The 19,354-nt window shown below is 45.1% G+C and overlaps 1 protein-coding gene across 3 annotated transcripts in view; it reads left to right on the forward strand.

Annotated features, from left to right (window-relative positions):
- Positions 1-5,509: 5,509 nt before the first annotated feature.
- The window catches only part of TTLL7 (tubulin tyrosine ligase like 7), a 72,339-nt gene continuing 58,494 nt past the window's right edge, over positions 5,510-19,354 (forward strand). For 2 of the 3 annotated variants that reach the window (XM_053391924.1, XM_053391926.1), the window contains exon 1: positions 11,850-12,073. The gene's annotated coding sequence lies outside the window, so the exon portion shown is untranslated. Of the gene's footprint in view, positions 5,616-11,849; positions 12,074-19,354 lie in introns of those variants that run through there. The other variant, XM_053391925.1, reaches the window with a different exon arrangement.

A 19,354-nucleotide genomic window follows, 5' to 3' on the forward strand; every position in this document is an offset into this window, starting at 1 on the left:
GAAGGCCCTCGGCGCTAGACCTCAGCGTCCGGGCAGAATGATGGGGGTGGAGACGCTCCTTCAGGTATACTGGACCGAGGCCGTTTAGGGCTTTAAAGGTCAGCACCAACACTTTGAATTGTGCTCGGAAACGTACTGGGAGCCAATGTAGGTCTTTCAAGACCGGTGTTATATGGTCTCGGCGGCCGCCCCCAGTCACCAGTCTAGCTGCTGCATTCTGGATTAGTTGTAGTTTCCGAGTCACCTTCAAAGGTAGCCCCACGTAGAGCGCATTGCAGTAATCCAAGCGGGAGATAACCAGAGCATGCACCACTCTGGCGAGACAGTCCGCAGGCAGATAGGGTCTCAGCCTACGTACCAGATGGAGCTGGTAAACAGCTGCCCTGGACACAGATTTGACCTGTGCCTCCATGGACAGCTGTGAGTCCAAAATGACTCCCAGGCTGCGCACCTGGTCCTTCAGGGGCACAGTTACCCCATTCAGGACCAGGGAATCCTCCACACCTGCCCGCCTCCTGTCCCCCAAAAACAGTACTTCTGTCTTGTCAGGATTCAACCTCAATCTGTTAGCCGCCATCCATCCCCCAACCGCCTCCAGACACTCACACAGGACCTTCACCGCCCTCACTGGTTCTGATTTAAAAGAGAGGTAGAGCTGGGTATCATCCGCATACTGATGAACACCCAGCCCAAACCTCCTGATGATCTCTCCCAGCGGCTGCATGTAAATGTTGAAAAGCATGGGGGAGAGGACAGAACCCTGAGGCACCCCACAAGTGAGAGCCCAGGGGTCTGAACACTCAAGTTTCCCAAGTAAGTGTCCATTAGATTGCAGCCTCAGGTTCTTGGGGGGAGGGGGTATTATTTATTTAATCTATTAACAGGATATTATGAGTCATATATTTTATAACTTAAGCTGGAGACTGAGAATTGTATATGAATAGGCCAGGATTCCCCTTCCTGTTTTGCTGCATCTTCCCCAGAAAAATTCCTTTTGCCAATTCCGTTTTCCTTGTACTTCACAATCATACTCAAAATACATCTTCATTGATTTAGATACCTCTGAGAGGGTCATTTAATTCAGCCCCTGCAATGCAGGAATCTTTTGCCCATCTGGGGCTCAAACCTGCAACCCTGAGATTTAGCCCAACCCTCATGCTCTACTGACTGAACTATCCCAGAGATAATAAATTAACTTTTTTCTTCTGTATGGCTTCTGTTACAGAGAAAGAGCTGATCTCACCAGATTTGCTCTCTGCTTTGTTTTATTTGCCATGTAGATTATCCTGAGTAATTATTTAAAAAACAAAAACAAAAAACTCACAATTTTCCTTTTAGAGAAACAATGCAGGAAACAAATTGCAGGCATGATGTACCTTAAGGGGCAAAGCTGATTCTTCCTGACACGCAATATGGGACAACCTGCTGGAGACGAGAGTCAAAATCGATGGGCTAAGCGTATAAATTATTAATGAATTCTGCCACTTAGTCTCATTTGCTAGGAAAATGGATGCCTGTTTTCGCTTCAAGCCATGGCCTGAGCAAGCGGCATTTAACAGGACTCACACTGAGGCAATATTTCTTCCTCATTGCCTGGAGTTTCACATTACAAGAGCAGAACTGGGGGACGATGGGTGTTTTTCAGGGTCATCGTAGCAGGATTTAGGCAACACCTTTAATGCAGATCCTCTAAGTGTCCCTATTTTTCAGGGACAGTCCTAGATTTACAGAAGCTGTCCCGGTTTCTGATTTGATCCCGGAATGTCCTGCTTTTCTTTAGGACGTCCCTATTTTCATTGGAGAAATTTTGGAGGGTATGGAGTTATGCGACCCCTGAGCCAAGTAAATGAGATACAGTACAACCATCAGAACCATCTTCATAGGAAAGTTTTTTTAAATGCTTTTAAAAAATGTTTAATGCTTTATTATATATTTATAAATGCTGGAAGCCCAGAGTGGCTGGGGCAACCCAGTCAGATGGGTGGGGTATTATTATTATTATTATTATTATTATTATTATTATTATTATTTGAATAGGACACCTCTATTTTCATAAGAGAAATGTTGGAGGGTGTGTTAATGCATTTAGACAGAAGAGCTGCTCTGAAAACCCAGAAGTAGGGAAACTAACAAAAAAACCACAAGATCCCAGAAAGAATAGTCAACTGATAAGATTTTTCAATGTTCCCTCAGTCAGTGCTCTAAGGGCTTGGCTTGTTTTGAAATACTCAGAAACCATCATCTTCTTTAGCCACTCATTAGGCATATCAATCAATCATTTCATCTTTCACATAAGGATGATGGCGAGAGAGAGAGAGAGAGAGAGAGAGAGAGAGAGAGAGAGGAATCAACAAATTAAGTAGAGGGCTCCAAATGATGGGGGAAATGGAAGAGGGTAAATTATTTAGATTGGAATATGAGAAAGGTTAACCTCTGCTCAAAGCACACCGCAGCTCCCACAAATCTCCTGGTCTCTGGGGCCCGTGAACCAATTATTCAACCTTTGTGCCTGTTTTCAGCCTGGGCTCGAGTGAAGCATTCTTACCCATGCATCAAGCCAGGATCAGACATACGCCACTGCTGTGCTTTCAAATAAGGTGCTGTATCCAATGCATGCTCAGCCCCAAAGAGGAAGGAAATTTCCCATGGGAAATTCAAAACCATAGTAAAAGCAACAGATGTTCCTCCACCTTCTATGGACACAGAGAGAGGAAATCTGCAGAGGACAGGCTAGGGCTCATTGGTCATTTTGCCATACCCCACACATGCAAGAAATGCAGAGGATTAGACCGCAGCCACAAACACTTCTAAAGGAGCCTTGTGGTTTTTAATGGACTGAGGAACTCTGAAAGATAAATCTGTTTATGGTCAGAGTTTAGACAGTGCAGCACAACAGAGGGCATCCTTGTACACACATCTCCTCTAGCTTTCCCACTCGCTCTTGGTGTTAAGAAGCAGTGAGGGCCATCACATCCTTTGCTTCTATGTTGCTGCCTTTTGCTATAATTGAAACAGATATCCAGATATCTCAAAAGCCAAACAACAAGCTACTTATTTGCAGATTTATAAACCACTTTATAAAGAGAGCTGGACCATAAAGAAGGCTGATTGCCGAAGAATTGATGCTCTTGAATTACGGTGCTGGAGGAGATTCTTGAGAGTCCCATGGACTGCAAGAAGATCAAACCTATCCATTCTTAAGGAAATCAGCCCTGAGTGCTCACTGGAAGGACAGATCCTGAAGCTGAGACTGCAATACTTTGGCCACCTCATGAGAAGAGAAGACTCCCTGGAAAAGACCCTGATGCTGGGAAAGATTGAGGGCACAAGGAGAAGGGGACGACAGAGGACGAGATGGTTGGACAGTGATCTCGAAGCTACCAACATGTGTTTGACCAAACTGCAGGAGGCAGTGTAAGACAGGAGTGCCTGGCGTGCTCTGGTCCAAGGGGTCACGAAGAGTCGGACATGACTAAACAACAACAAACCACTTTGCAAACAAAATTTATGGAAATGGCGTATATTAGAAGAAAATAAGATAGAATATAAAACAGAAAAAAGCTGCAAACTCCATAAACTAAAGGCAGGGAAACCATTTCTAGAACTGTGCAATTATTATTCCATAAAAAGACTGGATCACAAATCAGGGGACAATTGCCCAATAGGAGACAATTGAAGGGATAATTGGAGTGGCAGTGCCACTGCTGCATTAGAACATCCACAGGCTTACTTCCTTCTACAGATCAGAATGGTGGTGTGGAGATGATCTTTTTGCAGTGGAGTGGGTGTGCTGTACCAGGACCAGGCTGGCACAGCTTAGAAGCCTAGGTTGAATCACTCTCTGAGAGATGGACTGGTATAGGATCCAGTGGATCAGTGGCTGGCTCAGCTCTGCCCTGCTGAATTGTTGGTCCTTGTATTGGATCCTGCCAGCAGGGGGGCTGATGTCACTATTGTCCTTTCTTGAGTGAAGTTTGGGCTTCTGCTTGCCATTCTGTGGGGAAAATGAAGCTGATATCCCAGACACCATAGAAGGGAGCTTTCTTGGCTCCAAGCCAATGGCGAGCTGTTTTGTGTGCACTTGTGTGCTATTTGGAAGTTTCAGCTTGGACACTGCCCTACAAAATAAACAAAACTTCTCTGATGAATCATGTGCCAGGGGATAGGTGCACACAGTTTATTATCATGGTGAAGAACTGGGTTGTCCACTCTTGATTGGAAAAACCCTGATCTTCTGGGTGGGGTTAAAATATATGTGCTTAGGGACAGAACCAGGGCAGGATCTGGTGGGGGGAAAGGGTGGACCTATAATGAAACCCATAGGGTCATAGTTGGAGATCTGCATGGTGGGGTTAACAGGAAACAATAGTTGTTGTTGTTGTTGTTGTTACTATTTAAATCATGCTTTGAAGTTTGTTGACTTTTCAGATCTGAGTACAGTGGTACCTCGGGTTAAGATTTCTGTTCTCATCCTGAAGCAAAGTTCTTAACCCGAGGTACTATTTCTGGGTTAGCGGAGTCTGTAACCTGAAGCATATGTAACCTGAAGCATATGTAACCCAAGGTACCACTGTACTTGTTATTTTCAAGGACTTGGCTTTAGCAGTACTGTATTTTATATGTAAAATATCAATTTCCACTAGACAATTTCAGCTCCAATTAGAAGCAAATGCGTGCAAACATTTGAGCCGCTGTTCTTATTATTTGCTGCTTTTATGGTTTATGTTGGTTAGTTTTGATTAGTTTTTATGTGTTATGGTTGTGTATTCTACCTCACCTGTAGATCCATTGTGAAATAAAGGGCAGGTTAGAAATAGCCTTGATAAATAAATACATTAAATGTGTGAGCGTTTGTTTGCTGTTGCATTGCTTTGAGCCCAGTCGTTGTTTGAGGAGATCATAACGCTGCATTCTTAAGTACGTTTACTGAGAGGTAAGTCCCACTGAGTTTAACTGGGCTTACTTCCCTGTAAGTTGGTATAGGATTGCATTCAAGGAGCTGCAGCACTTTTGCTTTCAGTCCCATCTGCCTCTTCTCTGGCAACCTGTTGTTGACATTAATAGTCCTTGGAGCAGGTGGAGGAGTCTGTTCACAAACAGCATACAACCTGTAATTGGTTATGTTATCCTGATACGACCTCTGTGTGGACAAATACATTATATGTTTGTCACTAGAGGGAGCTGATCTTGCTATCCAAATGCAGGTGAAGCATGAAATATATTGTGAAGTACAAAGAGGGAAGGGTGTGACTTTCTAATTATTTCTGAATGATTAAATACCTCATACTCGTTGAAAACGGGGCAACTTTTCTTCCCTCTTAAAGGGGAGGAGATACATGGGAGGAGATACAGAAAAAATTGCAGTTTGTTTTGTTTCTCTTCACATCAACGGCTTCCCATAACTCTCTTTTTCAAGAATGGGACAAGCAGTAAAATAATATTTGGAGAAGATAGTATCTAGTCTGGAAGTTGTCCCTTTAAATCTCTGTGTTCCATTTGGTTGCCCAGGACAACTCTTGTAAACATCAGTGAACCTACATGTGGCCTTTGAAAAAAGCTGGGGCCTGAAGCTGATGGGAAAGTTTAGGTCATTTCAGAGCTGCTTGAATCAGACTGTGAGTACTCCCTTACTGTAGGAGGCAGCAACTTTGCTTCGTGTGATGTAATTTGCTTTATGTTTACGAATTTTACTTTCAAAGTACTCAGCAGAGAGAGAAAAATACCTTTCGAGTACGCTGACTTTTTCTGCATAATATCTGCTAAACAGAGCGTTTAGAGAGCACTGGGAAGAAAGACATTCACCTCAAGAAATATTAGAAAACGTATTGCTGTAGGAAATTACAGCTCCCCAGTCCATTTGAAGTGTGTACACTTCTGAGAAGGATATCCAGGGAGAAAAGAGGTTTAGGCGAGACTCTTCACATATTATTGTGGCTTCTGTAATGGCAGCCAAGACAATAAATAAATCATTCCTTTCCCAGGCATTTGTGAACTCACGATAGAATAGGCAGATCTGGTTAGCTGAAGAACAACAGATACTCACTAGGAAGAAGGGTTCAAATGTGACTTGTACTTGGGGGAAAACCTTTGGGTTCCTCCTCTTGGGTTTATTTTATTTTACAGAGTTAGAAAATGTGATTGCTTCCTTTATTAAAGAGAAAAAGGAAACAAAGAAAACGCTGTTTATCCAAGTGGGTGTGTATTCCTTGAGGTTTCTTCCGCAAAGCAGAAACAAACACCACATATCCTTTTATAAGACTCTAGCTTGCCTATGGGACGCGGGTGGCGCTGTGGGTAAAAGCCTCAGTGCCTAGGACTTGCCGATTGAAAGGTCGGCGGTTCGAATCCCCGCAGCGGGGTGCGCTCCCGTTGCCCGGTCCCAGTGCCTGCCAACCTAGCAGTTTGAAAGCACCTCCGGGTGCAAGTAGATAAATAGGGACCGCTTACTAGCGGGAAGGTAAACGGCATTTCCGTGTGCGGCTCTGGCTCGCCAGAGCAGTGATGTCACGCTGGCCACGTGACCCGGAAGTGTCTGCGGACAGCGCTGGCTCCCGGCCTATAGAGTGAGATGGGCGCACAACCCCAGAGTCTGTCAAGACTGGCCCGTACGGGCAGGGGTACCTTTACCTTTACCTTTACTAGCTTGCCTCACTTTTTGCATATCACTTGCTCTGAGGATGCCATTCCGCATCACTGATAACCAGGCATGAATCTTAACTGGTTTTTAGAACAGTTCTAGCAAGTGCTTTATAAATATTAAACAGCAGTCGATGTAGAAGTATCATTCAATAATAAACATGACCAAATGTCATCTAAACTGTTTGGAGGTTTTGTTACAATCAGTTGGTATATAAATGTTGTTAAATGGATGAATAAATAAATAGAATACATTTATTTATGTAAAGATTTCTTTATCTCACCCTGCAGCCAAAATGGGCTGTCCTGGCAGTGTGCAGATAGTCCCTGCTGTCAGGCATACAATCTAAGGAGGCAGGACACAAACTCAGGAGTCCACCAAAATCCCCCCATCAGAAGATCTCAGTGTTCAAGGTGCTGCAATAAGGAATTAGAGTCTGTAAAGTACTTTGGGCCCACGTTGTTTAGGCTTTTTGTGAGTTAACACAAATTCTTCAGAATGCAAGACAAGTTGAAACCCTGCAGTGAACTGTTCTGCCATATTGCGTTAAAATTTGCAGTATGAACAGAGTCCTAAAATAAATGAGAATCCTCTGCTCTCTGTTTCCATAATCTATTCTGTTATTTTGCTGCTATTTATTATTTATATCCTGCTCTTTTTACAAGTATTCAGAATAACTTACAAGAATAAATAGAAACATTATTATGTAAATTCCTGAACATAACCAATAACTTTTAAACCAAGCACTAACAAATTCTTGTAATAAGACTATCTTAGCCAAATTTCAATTTTACATCAATATTTAGAGTGATGTATAAAAAAATTCCTCCCAGTAGCACCTTAGAGACCAACTAAGTTTGTTATTGGTATGAGCTTTGATGTGCATGCACACTTCTTCAGATATCTGGAGAAGTGTGCATGCACATGAAAGCTCATACCAATAACAAACTTAGTTGGTCTCTAAGGTGCTACTGGGAGGAATTTTTTACCTACCTGTAATTAGAGTGATGCATGTCTGTTTTGCAATTCGCACATCATTCACAAATGTCCCATTTAAAATGCCTAAAACCTTCACCAAGTGTTGCATCAGTAGAGCAGTCATATTTATATTATGGCATACTTGGTGCTTGTTTGGTGACTTAAGGTAAAGGTAAAGGGAACCCCTGACCATTAGGTTCAGTCGTGGCCGACTCTGGAGTTGCGGTGCTCATCTCGCTCTATAGGCTGAGGGAGCCGGCGTACAGCTTCCGGGTCATGTGGCCAGCATGACTAAGCTGCTTCTGGCAAACCAGAGCAGCGCACGGAAATGCTGTTTACCTTCCCGCCGGAGCGGTACCTATTTATCTACTTGCACTTTGACGTTCTTTCGAACTGCTAGGTTGGCAGGAGCAGGGACCGAGCAATGGGAGCTCACCCCATCGCGGGGATTCGAACCGCCAACCTTCTGATCGGCAAGTCCTAGGCTCTGTGGTTTAACCCACAGCGCCACCCACGTCCCCTTCTAGGTGACTTACAACATATCTAATTTAAAGAAGAAAAACTACATAAAAGTCAAAACAATGCAGTATACAAAACAACTCTCCCTAACTTGAGGGCTGTTGTGTCCACATGCCTTGCATGCTTCTCATAAGCATCTGACTAGCAACTGTGAAAAACGGGTTATGGGCTAGTTTAAGTACTCCTTCAACAGTTGCCTGCTCAGCATTTTCCTTCTGATTCAGATGGGTTTGGTGTTAAACTTTCTCGTATATGGTTTTACACTTGCACCATCCACTGTTCAAGATATAGATTAAATAGAAGAGCAGAATAAATATTATTCATGCTGGTGACACCTGCTTGCTTAAACTATCCATTCTGTAACATTTTAAGCATAGCAGGATGACTGGCAAAGTTATATGATACCTATTTGTGTGATCAGAAGGTTCTAATAGGAGGACGGCCATAGCACTCAGGTTGCGCTTGGCATACTTTGATCATTGATGGGATCAGGAACAGGGTTGATTTGGAACTATGGTGGGATGCATTGTGATGCCACAGGGAGCGTGGTGATAACCATAGGATGAAATACAAGGGATGTCCACTGCCTAGTGCTAAGACGAGTGCTTTACTCTTGTTCCTTGCATGTAAAGGAGGTGGAAACTGGTGGAGAAAACTCAGTCATCATATATTGCTAGGCATCCGTGCAGCGGAAAGGGAAGAAATAACAGTTTGTCTGTACAAGTTGAGTCATGCGTACATTGTTTGTGTCACCTACACAAGGTACTGTTGTGAGTTTGTGGGTGCCAGACACCTATAATCCCTGGACCCAGTAAGTGTTCGAGTTGAAGCAAGGCTTTGGGTGTTAAACTGGGTGCTGGACCTCTTTAATCCCTGGATCCAGCAAGCATTAAAATCTAAATAAACCAGGCTAGCTTCCTGTGTTGCAGTAACTGCCTGGGGTGACGGGTCATTAAGAAAAGAAAGGAAAGGTGGTGGGACATTAAAAGAACAAAAGAAAGGGGGCTTTGTGCCGGATAGTAAATGAGTGGGGCCCCTACTCCAGCTCTTAGATAGTTAGACGGACAAAACCCAGAATTTAGAGTTGAAAAGTGTGTGTATGATGTGATCTAGAAAAGAACAGCAGGCTGTAAAGGCAGAGAGAGAGAGAGAGAGAGAGAGAGAGAGAGAGAGAGAGAGAGCGCCAGCCAGCCATGGCTGATTTCTGCTTGAATCTAAAGCTGCGGCTATAGGAGAAACACAGCCTTTTTGGGATGTTGATGCTGTGAACCCCTCCATTGTAGGCTCAGGTTTTATATATGTGTGTAAATAAACAATATATCATAAAGACACCACAGTCTCCGCTGTGCCTCATTTTCAAAAGGAAACATGGAATCCCCTGGAATCTCGCATTATTCGGAGATTGATGGTTGAGAAACACTGGTCTAGGGCTTTGTGAATTAATACAAGTACCTTGAACCTGGTGTGGTAGCAAATCAACAACCAGCGCAGGGCACTACTTACAGATTAAAAAAACCCAAAACATTAAGTGGTTTTAATAAATAAATAGGGATGTGCCATTTTAGTCTGGGTGGTGTAAGCCATGATTTCTCAAATGCAAATTAGAATCTTCTATCTGTCAGGCCTTGGAAAAGAGATGAGCAAGGGATAACATTTTGCCCTCCTTATAATGGCCGGTTAACAATGCAATTCTGTATGTGCCCACTCAGAATCCAGCCTCACTGAGTTCAATGGGATGTTCCTAAGTATGTAGAGCAGGGGTAGCCAGCTTCGTGGAAGCTTATTGAACTACAACTCCCATCAGCCCCCAGCCAGCACAGCTAATGGGCAAGGTCAATGGGAGTTGTAGTCCAAAACATCTGGAAGGAGCTAGGAAGGCTATAGGAAAGCCGGGGCAAGTATGGTGCTTGTTTGGGTGCAACTCTCCAGTGAGGAGGGAGAGAAGGGAATTGGAGAAGTAATATTAGCAGGAGAACAGCAAGGAAAAGAAGCCTATTTGTGCGTGTGAGGCTGCATGATTATAATTGGGAACAGGGCGGTGTTGCGATCCTTATTACATGCTCTTAAAAAGGTAAAGGGAACCCTGACCATTAGGTCCAGTCGTGGCCGACTCTGGGGTTGCGGCGCTCATCTCGCTTTATTGGCCGAGGGAGCCGGCGTACAGCTTCCGGGTGACTAAGCCGCTTCTGGCAAACCAGAGCAGCACACAGAAACACCGTTTACCTTCCCGCCGGAGTGGTACCTATTGATCTACTTGCACTTTGACGTGCTTTCAAACTGCTAAGTTGGCAGGAGCAGGGACCGAGCAACGGGAGCTCACCCCCGTCACGGGGATTCGAACCACTGACCTTCTGATCAGCAAGTCCTAGGCTCTGTGGTTTAACCCACAGTGCCATGCTCTTACTTGGGTGCAAATCCTTTAGAAACTAGCAGGCTTTACTTCCAAATCAGGGTTTCCCAGGCTTGGGTCTCCAGCTGTTTTTGGACAACAGTTACCCTCATCCCTGACCACTGGTCCTGCTAGCTAGGTTATGATGGGAGTTGTAGTCGAAAAACAGCTGGAGACTCAAGCTTGGGAAACCCTGTTCCAAGTAAAGCTATCTAGCACAGGCATAGGCAAACTCCGGCCCTCCAGAGGTTTCGGACCACAATTCCCATCATCCCTAGCTAACAGGACCACTGGTCAGGGATAATGGGAATTGTAGTCCCAAACATCTGGAGGACCAGAGTTTGCCTTTGTCATCTGCTCACTGGAGCCCTGATGATGCGGTGCATGAATCCCAGGCAAGAGCAACCTTTCCCCTATGCACCTCGTTGCTGTTGCTTGCGGGGATACCGAGTCAGCCCTGCTGCTGCTGCAGCCGAAGAAGATGGGCAGCCGATGCACCGACTAGAGAGACCAGAATCGCTGCTTCTCTGGTTGCTACATCCCATCTGTTTGCAATTCGGAGGCAGCCGAGGCGGGCCTTTACATTTCCACGGCAGGAGAGGGGTAGGTGGGTGAGATCTTCTCTTCTGCCGCCTTGTACCACATATACTGTATGTACAGTTGTTGTTGCTTAGTCGTTTGGTCATGTCCGACTCTTTGTGACCCCATGGACCAGAGCACGCCAGGCACTCCTGTCTTCCACGGCCTCCCGCAGTTTGGTCAAACTCATGCTGGTAGCTTCGAGAACACTGTCCAACCATCTCGTCCTCTGTCGTCCCCTTCTCCTTGTGCCCTCCATCTTTCCCAGCATCAGGGTCTTTTTCAGGGAGTCTTCTCTTCTCATGAGGTGGCCAAAGTATTGGAGCCTCAGCTTCAGGATCTGTCCTTCCAGTGAGCACTCAGGGCTGATTTCCTTCAGAATGGATACGTTTGATCTTCTTGTAGTCCATGGGACTCTCAAGAGTCTCCTCCAGCACCATAATTCAAGTGCATCAATTCTTCGGCGATCAGCCTTCTTTATGGTCCAGGTCTCACTTCCATACATCACTACTGGGGAAACCATAGCTTTAACTATACGGACCTTTGTTGGGAAGGTGATGCCTCTGCTTTTTAAGTTGCTGTCTAGGTATCTGATTTCTCCAGCAATCCGCCTCCCGCCCCTTTTTAGTGCACAGTAGCCCTGCAGTTTCCTGGTCCGGCAGCGGGTGTCGCATGGCTCTCTCCCTCCCTCTGCTCTATCTCCCCCGCGTTTGAGGAATGGTTCGCTCCGGCCTCCCCGCTCTGCAGCAACATCCTTCCTCGCGAGCGTGTCCAGCCCTGGCAGGCTCCGGAGCAGATGCTGCCGCCGCTGCCGGGGGAGCGAGCTGGGACGCGAGGCGCACCCGCCAGTCTCCTTGGCCGTTGGCACCGGGCAGCCCCGAGCGAGGAGGAGCCTGCCGGATCTCGGCGGTGCCCGGGACGACAACGGCCCGGGGGGGCGGTAGGTTGAAGGGACCCGCCACCCGTTGCAGGTAAATGACAGCGAGCCGTTGCATCATTTAGGGACCATAGCTTTCCCAGTCCCTCGCCGCCAGCCAGCCAGCCAACCTGGGCATATTCTAAGCACAATAGCTATATAGCTCCAACGCCACTTCTCTCCCTATCTGTGCCCTGCAAAAAGGAAAGAAAGAAGAGCTGGGGGGGGGGGGGCTGCATGGATGAAACTGATGCTGCAAAAAATAGGGGCGGGTGTCAGGGAAGGGGAGAGACCAGGCTGAAACTGCTGATGATTCAGCATCCTTTTCTGCAAAGAGGAGCTGAAGAAGGGAGCCCCATGGAAAAGGACCCCAGGAGAGCCCTTCTCCCCAGTTGCAGGAAAAGCCCCATTGGAAGGTGATGCCTTTAAGCCATCTGAAGATCTGCAGTGGTCGCTCACCTTGCTTTGTCATGTGCGCCCAGAGCTCAGCTGCGCTTTGCTCTTTCCGATTATTGCCATTATTATTATTTCCTTGTTCTCCTTCCCCTGCTGTTGGGGGAGAGAGGGGTGCTGCTCTGATTTGCACTGGCTTAGCTGTGCCCAAGGGCTTTGTGGCACCGTTGCTGACAAGATGTTTTGCTGGGGGAAAGAAAGAAAGACAAAGAAAGAAAGGCATAATAATTCTGGAGAGGTTTTCTTTTCCCGTCTCAGGGAAATGGGAGGTTGCAGGGAGGAGAGCCTAAATCAGGAATGTGTTGGGCCTAAATGATGAAATGCATTTGGATAAATGTCGTCTGAATCTTTCTGAACGTGTTAAGTCAGATCAAGACATTTCTTATTTTTGATTTTAAACCACAGTGACTGGAAGTTTTCAGCTTTGGTACAATGTGCTTGCATGTATGATGGTGTCTTCATTTTGATAAGACGGAGGCACCTGTGTGATAGAAACTAGAAATGAACTGCTTGGCTTATGCCTGCAGATATGGAGTAGGATAGAAAGAGGGGGCAATTTATTGGCTGTGCACTCCTCACTCCCCTTGGTCTTCCAGCTAGATAGAAAATGAATGTTTATGGCTTTTTGCTTTCTTTTCTGAAGTATAAGCATGCAAAAAAATTCCCTAGGATAATGTGGCTGTGCTAACTCAGGTTGTTGACAATAATAAATGAGAAGCACCATATGGAAAAAGCTGCCCTTCATTCAGAAGAAAATATTTGTGATATGGGTGATAATAGCACTGACTGTGGTTGTAGGGATTACAATTAGGTATGCAAATGTTAAGTGTAATATTAGGTTAGGAGAAATATTAAGCTGTTGTGCAGGAAAGAAAAAATGGTTAAAGTGACCTCCATCGAGCGGAAGCCAAATAATCCTTTAGAGGACAAATGGGTTTGTTACGACTTCCATGTTCTGAGCAAGGATGCTGTCACCCTGATTACACAGCAGAATGTGATGGGATTATTTTAGGAGGTGGAAACTTTAGGGCAATGATGTGCTATTTTAAAAGAGCTGAGAAATACAGTTATTTTGAGAAGATTCTATGGGGCTTTCAGATAAGGGAGAAAAGTGCTAATGGGCTCAATTTCAAGGGGAAGAAATGCCTTTTCTTTCTTTCAGAGAAATTGTGGTTGCTGTAGTGCCAGGGCCCAATCTTGTAGGCAAAAAAGGAGATTACATTGCAGTCCTAAGTCAGTCCTATTGAATTCAGTGGGGAGTGCAGCCCCTAAACCCCCTGCCCCCGCTGCAGCCCTACATACACTTACTACCTAGGAGAAAGCACCACTGGGACATAGTTCTGGTTGGACATGTATCCGTTTGCACGGCCAGTCTTGGAAAATGCAGAATTCAAGTGCAGAATGTGCCTGAGAAAGTGAATGTAAATAATGGGAGAGGGGCAGAGGGCACCCTGTTATCAATTTGTACAACTATGACGCGATCCATGATTATTCTCAATTTCTCCATCCTATGCTAATATGCAAAAGTACTTTTTGGTTGTCTTCATCCTTAAAACAGCCATGTAAGGTAGATCACTTTTAGGTCTGTTGAACAGTTGAAGATCTAAAGGAGAGAGATGGTGTTGTAGACTGGGTAGAATTTAAAGCACTCTCTCATTGGGCTGCAGGGCTACCCATCAGCTTTTGTCTAGAACCATTTCCAGTGGCAGAACCCTTCACTTTAAACAGAACTTTGGCAGAACACTTGCCTGAGTAAATTTCTTTTACCATGATTAAAAATAAAATAAAAGCAGGGGAGGGTGTTGATTATTGGGAGAGCCAGCCAGAATGGCAACTTTTAAAAGCAGTGACCTTAGTGGGCAGGGAAGCATTGTTTACCTGACTTCCCAGCATTGTACAGCAGTGAGCAGCGGATCGGCTCCGCTGCTGCACCTGCACCCCACCAAATTCCCCACTGCTTGCCCCTCCTCTCTTGGAAACAGACCATGATGCTCCCTCTGGCTGCCCTGCTGGCCACTACTGAAATTTAAACTCTGGAAAGTACAACAAGGGGAAAGGAGAGGCAGGGATTCCTTCCTAGGGCAATTGCTTGAGTAGTCGCATTTAATCCCCAGGCTGCAGCTCAGTAGAAATCATACAAAAATCTGCCTTTGCAGTTTTTTCTTAGCAGAGCTCCTTGAATTGCTTTGCAGAACCCCAGGGTTTTCTGTAGAATACAGTTTGAGAAGCTTATGCTTGGTCCCACATCATATGTGATTATAGCAGTTAGTGTCTCCGGATGCAATATCTTCTAGATACTGATTTCTGTAGTTTTGTTACGTCGCTCTGGCCAGGTCCTGATGTTTCTGTTGCACAAGCCTCCTTCTTTTCCTACCATGCTATTTCTTGTGCTGAAGAGTAGTGATCTCTTATTTTTGATGCTTCAGGCGTAAGGCTGTCTACCTGCCAAAGAACAGTGCCTTTGTGCAAGAGAAAAGTGTCCTGTCTCCCCTGGTCTCAGTAGCCTATTGCAGCTGCCCCTAAGCTAATGTGTCCTCCATATGTTGTTGGATTCCAACTCCAGCCTGGGTCAAGGATGTTGGGAGTTGTAGTCCATCAACATCTGACTGGGGAACACTGGCTTGTTGTAACTAAGCCAAAGTCTGCATCATCAAAACAATTGCATAGCCTCCCCTGTTTACTCCTGTCTCTCTTTCCGTTTTTTGATTGTAAGCAGTGTTAGAAACTCAGATATATAAGCTAGGGGCCAAATGGCTCCTTAAACAAAGGTTACAGTCGCCAAAATGGAATGTCTAGTTGCCATTTTGGGGCAAGACGTCTCTAAAGTCTTTTTTTCAATGATGGACTGACTGTGTTTGATCCTCAATTAAACATCTGGCAAGTTCAGATGACAACCTCCGGCTAGGTTAAGAGCTTTGTGAACTTAAAGAAGAAAAGTCACTTTATCCAGGGACAGTCCTACCTCTTTTTCTTAATGGTGACACAGACCAGTCATAAAGTAAGAATATTCTTCACAACTGTGAGCAGGGCAGTAGGGTGGGGGAAGTGAAGATGAGCGGCAGCAATTAGCTATAACGTTGTTTATTGCTCTTGCTCAGGCCACACAGAAAAGGCACTTTGGTTCCTGAAATTCATTCTGATAGTGCAGATGAAATATAAAAGGTAGAATTCTACAGGATGTGGTATATGTGTGCGAAAAGAGTCAGGAGCCAATGACCCCCAGGTATGCACCTCCAGATGATGGAGATGTCAAGCGCCACGGTTGCAAGTGGCTGATAGCAAAGTGCAAAATGCGCCTGGCTAATTTCAAACACTGATTGTATGCCTCTTCTGGGCAAAGACCTAAGAAACCTGTTGTTTGGGTGGCATGTGTATTGATGACTTTATAGCTGTCAGGGAACTGCCATCAGCTCAGAGGCGAAAGGTGGAAGGGCAGCTGGGTTACAGGGAGCCTCCAAAGATCGTGAGAAGCAGCACTTTCTCCGCGGAGGAGGGAAGCCCCGCCTCTAGTGGGGAAGAGATGCAGGGCTCGGAGGATGCAAGAGAGAGCCAAGACACCGTGCATGAGCAAAGCGGGGAGGGTAGGCAGGTCCCCCTTTACCCACGCCCTCTCTGCGCAGTAGGTTTACGCGCAGAGAGGGGAGGCATCAGATGGGGGTCAAGAGACTACTCTGCTGGGGAAGGTTTAAGGACCGCCACTCTCAGATTCTGCTAGTGACTGAGCAAGACGTGGAATTGAGACGTTCTGCACTGTAAATGTTTTTGCACCAATAATAAAGCCTTTTGAAAAGACCAGTGGGGATCTTGCCTGTTCGCTCTCGAGCAACCACGCCAGTAGGCATAACAATAGTGATAATAAATGATATCAACAATAGTAAGCTCCCCCAGTTGTGAAACGGTTCAAGCCACTTGGGGAAGAGGAAGGAAAGGCACTTGTACCAAATTGATAGAAGAAGAAGAAGAAGAAGAAGAAGAAGAAGAAGAAGAAGAAGAAGAAGAAGAAGAAGAAGCAGCAGCAGCCGCCTCCAAGGTGAACTAGACATCTGTAGTTTCAGGAGATCCAGTGTTTTCTGAGTGAACCCTCTTCATCAGGGGCTTCTGCGCTCTTGGTTGCACAGTAATTTCGAAACAGAAGGTTTCCACTACTGTTGCTTTCAAGCTACTTGGCCTGAGTTCCCCTTGCCTTGCATCAGCCTTCCCCAACTGGGTGCCCTCCAGATGTTGGACTACAGCTCTCCTCACACCTGACCATTGGCCATGCTAGCTGGGGCTAATGGGAGTTGAAGTCCAGCAGCATCTGGAGGGCACCAGCCAGTTTGAGAGGAAGGCTGCATGGTGGCAGCAGTACTGATGGCATCTGGTGGAGAAAGAGCTCCATAACCACAGCAGTGTAGGATGCAAACTTATACAGTGGTACCTCGGGTTAAAAACTTATTTTGTTCCGGAGGTCCGTTCTTAACCTGAAACTGTTCTTAACCTGAAGCACCACTTTAGCTAATGGGGCCTCCCGCTGCTGCCACGCCACCAGACCACAATTTCTGTTCTCATCCTGAAGCAAAGTTCTTAACCCGAGGTACTATTTCTGGGTTAGTGGAGTCTGTAACATGAAGTGTCTGTAACCTGAATCGTATGTAACCTGAGGTACCACTGTACAGGGTCAGTAGTTTCCTGGATAGGAGTGCTAGACTGAAAAAAGGGAGCATGCTTTCCTGTTTTGTCAATTGCCAATTGATTTCTGAATGAATGTCCAAATATATTTATTTTATCTGCAGAAAAGCCTGCTGCTGTCTACATCCATGTATTATATACTTGGCAGTCTCTGGCCATGCTTAAAATGATCTCGACAAATTCAGCAAAAACAAAACAAACAAACAAAGCCAAGCACCACTGCGCTGGTATACAATGCATACTTCTTAAAGTTTTGAAATATATGATATTTCATATGGTCAATGTTTGATTTCTGCATATCCAGGTCATGGTGACTGCCTCTACTTTAACGCTTAAGCATTGCCATCAGTGCTGGGAACTGAGAATGTTGGCAAGAAAATGAATTGGCATCGACACTTGATCCATTTGTTTCTTTGACACGCATAGTTTTAACTTTGTCAAGAGGCATCTCTTTGTTTTCCCCACTGTACATCCCTGACATCTTTCTGAAGTTCAGCAGCATGAGCAAAACAGCAACGATATTTCTGCAGTTTGCCCAAGGCTATGGAAACTGGTGTCAGGATAGTCAGCATATGTCCTGCCATTTCTCTTTAATCTACTTTTAGCTGTGCAGTTTCTGCCTTTTGTTGTGTCTTTCAATGCGGATTGCCATCAGAATGGGCTGGTGGTACATTAACATGTTGCCCCCCCCCCCAAAGCCACCTCCTGAATTCAGCAGTACATAATGGGAAAGAAGAGTTCCTTTTGCTTTCTGCAGCTATGTTGATGTACGCTCATGATGTACGTTGGCTGCTTGAGCAGCATATTTTTATCACCAGAGTATTGATTTCCATGCAGCGTTTGTACTTGGGTGTGAATACTTGCAGAATGCATCTTTAAGGTATCAAATGTAACTCATACCTGCCTTCTTGTAACACAGGTGCATGAGATAAAGGTTGACTGCATCCTTTTTAAGGCGGAACAGGCGTAGTAATGCACACATACATTTACACTTTCCGCACCGTTTGAGCATGCACATGCTTTGTATGAACTGACCGTAGGATTCTGGCTAAAAATTAAATCTGGTGGGCCAGTGTAAACCTTATTAGTGCTGAATTTTCTTCACTTCCAGATCCCCCAGCAGCTCTGTTTGCTGCTTGCAGCATTGTCTGGAACAATGGGCATATGAAATGCTGTTCAATTTATAATTCTCCTTTAGTGTTCCTTCTGTTGCTGTGTCTGCATTTCCCAGTGCATTTCTCGTTTCTCTGCTGTTGGCTATAGTTTGTTTTAACCATGCTTTGTTTTGTTTTCCAGTTGCGCCAGTTTCAAAGGCCTTTGCAGGCTGGTGAGCATCTTGGTGTTGGGTGGTCAAACAAATCATGGGATGAAGAAAGGCTTTAGGCTCAGACATAATAGCTAATGTATAGATACGGAACAACAAACATTGTGGCTTGTTGGCAGAAAACAAACCATGGTTATTTTGCTGGACTGCATACACACATTCAAACAAACCCTTAGTGGGCTAAACAAGCCTGGCTTATCATTTTGTGTGAACCAGGCCATAGGCATTCAGTCGTGTCAAACAAGGGAGAACTGTACAGGCAACCATTGAGTTATGCATCTCCATCGCCATCTGCAAGAAGCTTTTCTAGGGGAAAGATTTTGGTGGGCTGAGTGCAGCTTATGTGCCCACCCTACCCAATAACCACTGGCTTAGTGATGAACTAAGCACAATTTTTTAGTTTTGAACGCATGGAGAACGAATCTGTCTTCATTTCAGACTTTCGATCTGCAGTCATTATGATCAGACTGTTTTGAGGACGGAGATTTTCGCAATTTGCTAAAATACCCAGAGCTGTGAAAAATAATACAGTTGACAACTTTAATACGATGTTTTCAGCCGGCTTCACAACTTAGTTGCGTATGTATCAGAAGGGAAAATGATTTAAAATAAAAAAACCAAAAAACCCCCAACAATGTATTTTGAATCATTGTGACCCTTTCTGGGACATTATGGTGAAGGGAAGACAATAAACCTAATAAATTTAAAACAACGGCCCACCCCAAATGAAAAATAACCCTTTCTATAAGCATTGGCCTGAGACATCCTTCAGTGCTTCAGCAGCTTACAGCCCAACCTATATGCATGCTTGTTTGAAAACAAATCCGACTGAGTTCAGCGAGAGTTCAGTGGTGCGTAGGATTGCAGCCTTAGGCTTCGATGACATGTTAT

The sequence above is a fragment of the Podarcis raffonei genome, chromosome 6, assembly GCF_027172205.1.
Source record: "Podarcis raffonei isolate rPodRaf1 chromosome 6, rPodRaf1.pri, whole genome shotgun sequence".
Lineage (NCBI taxonomy): Eukaryota > Metazoa > Chordata > Lepidosauria > Squamata > Lacertidae > Podarcis > Podarcis raffonei.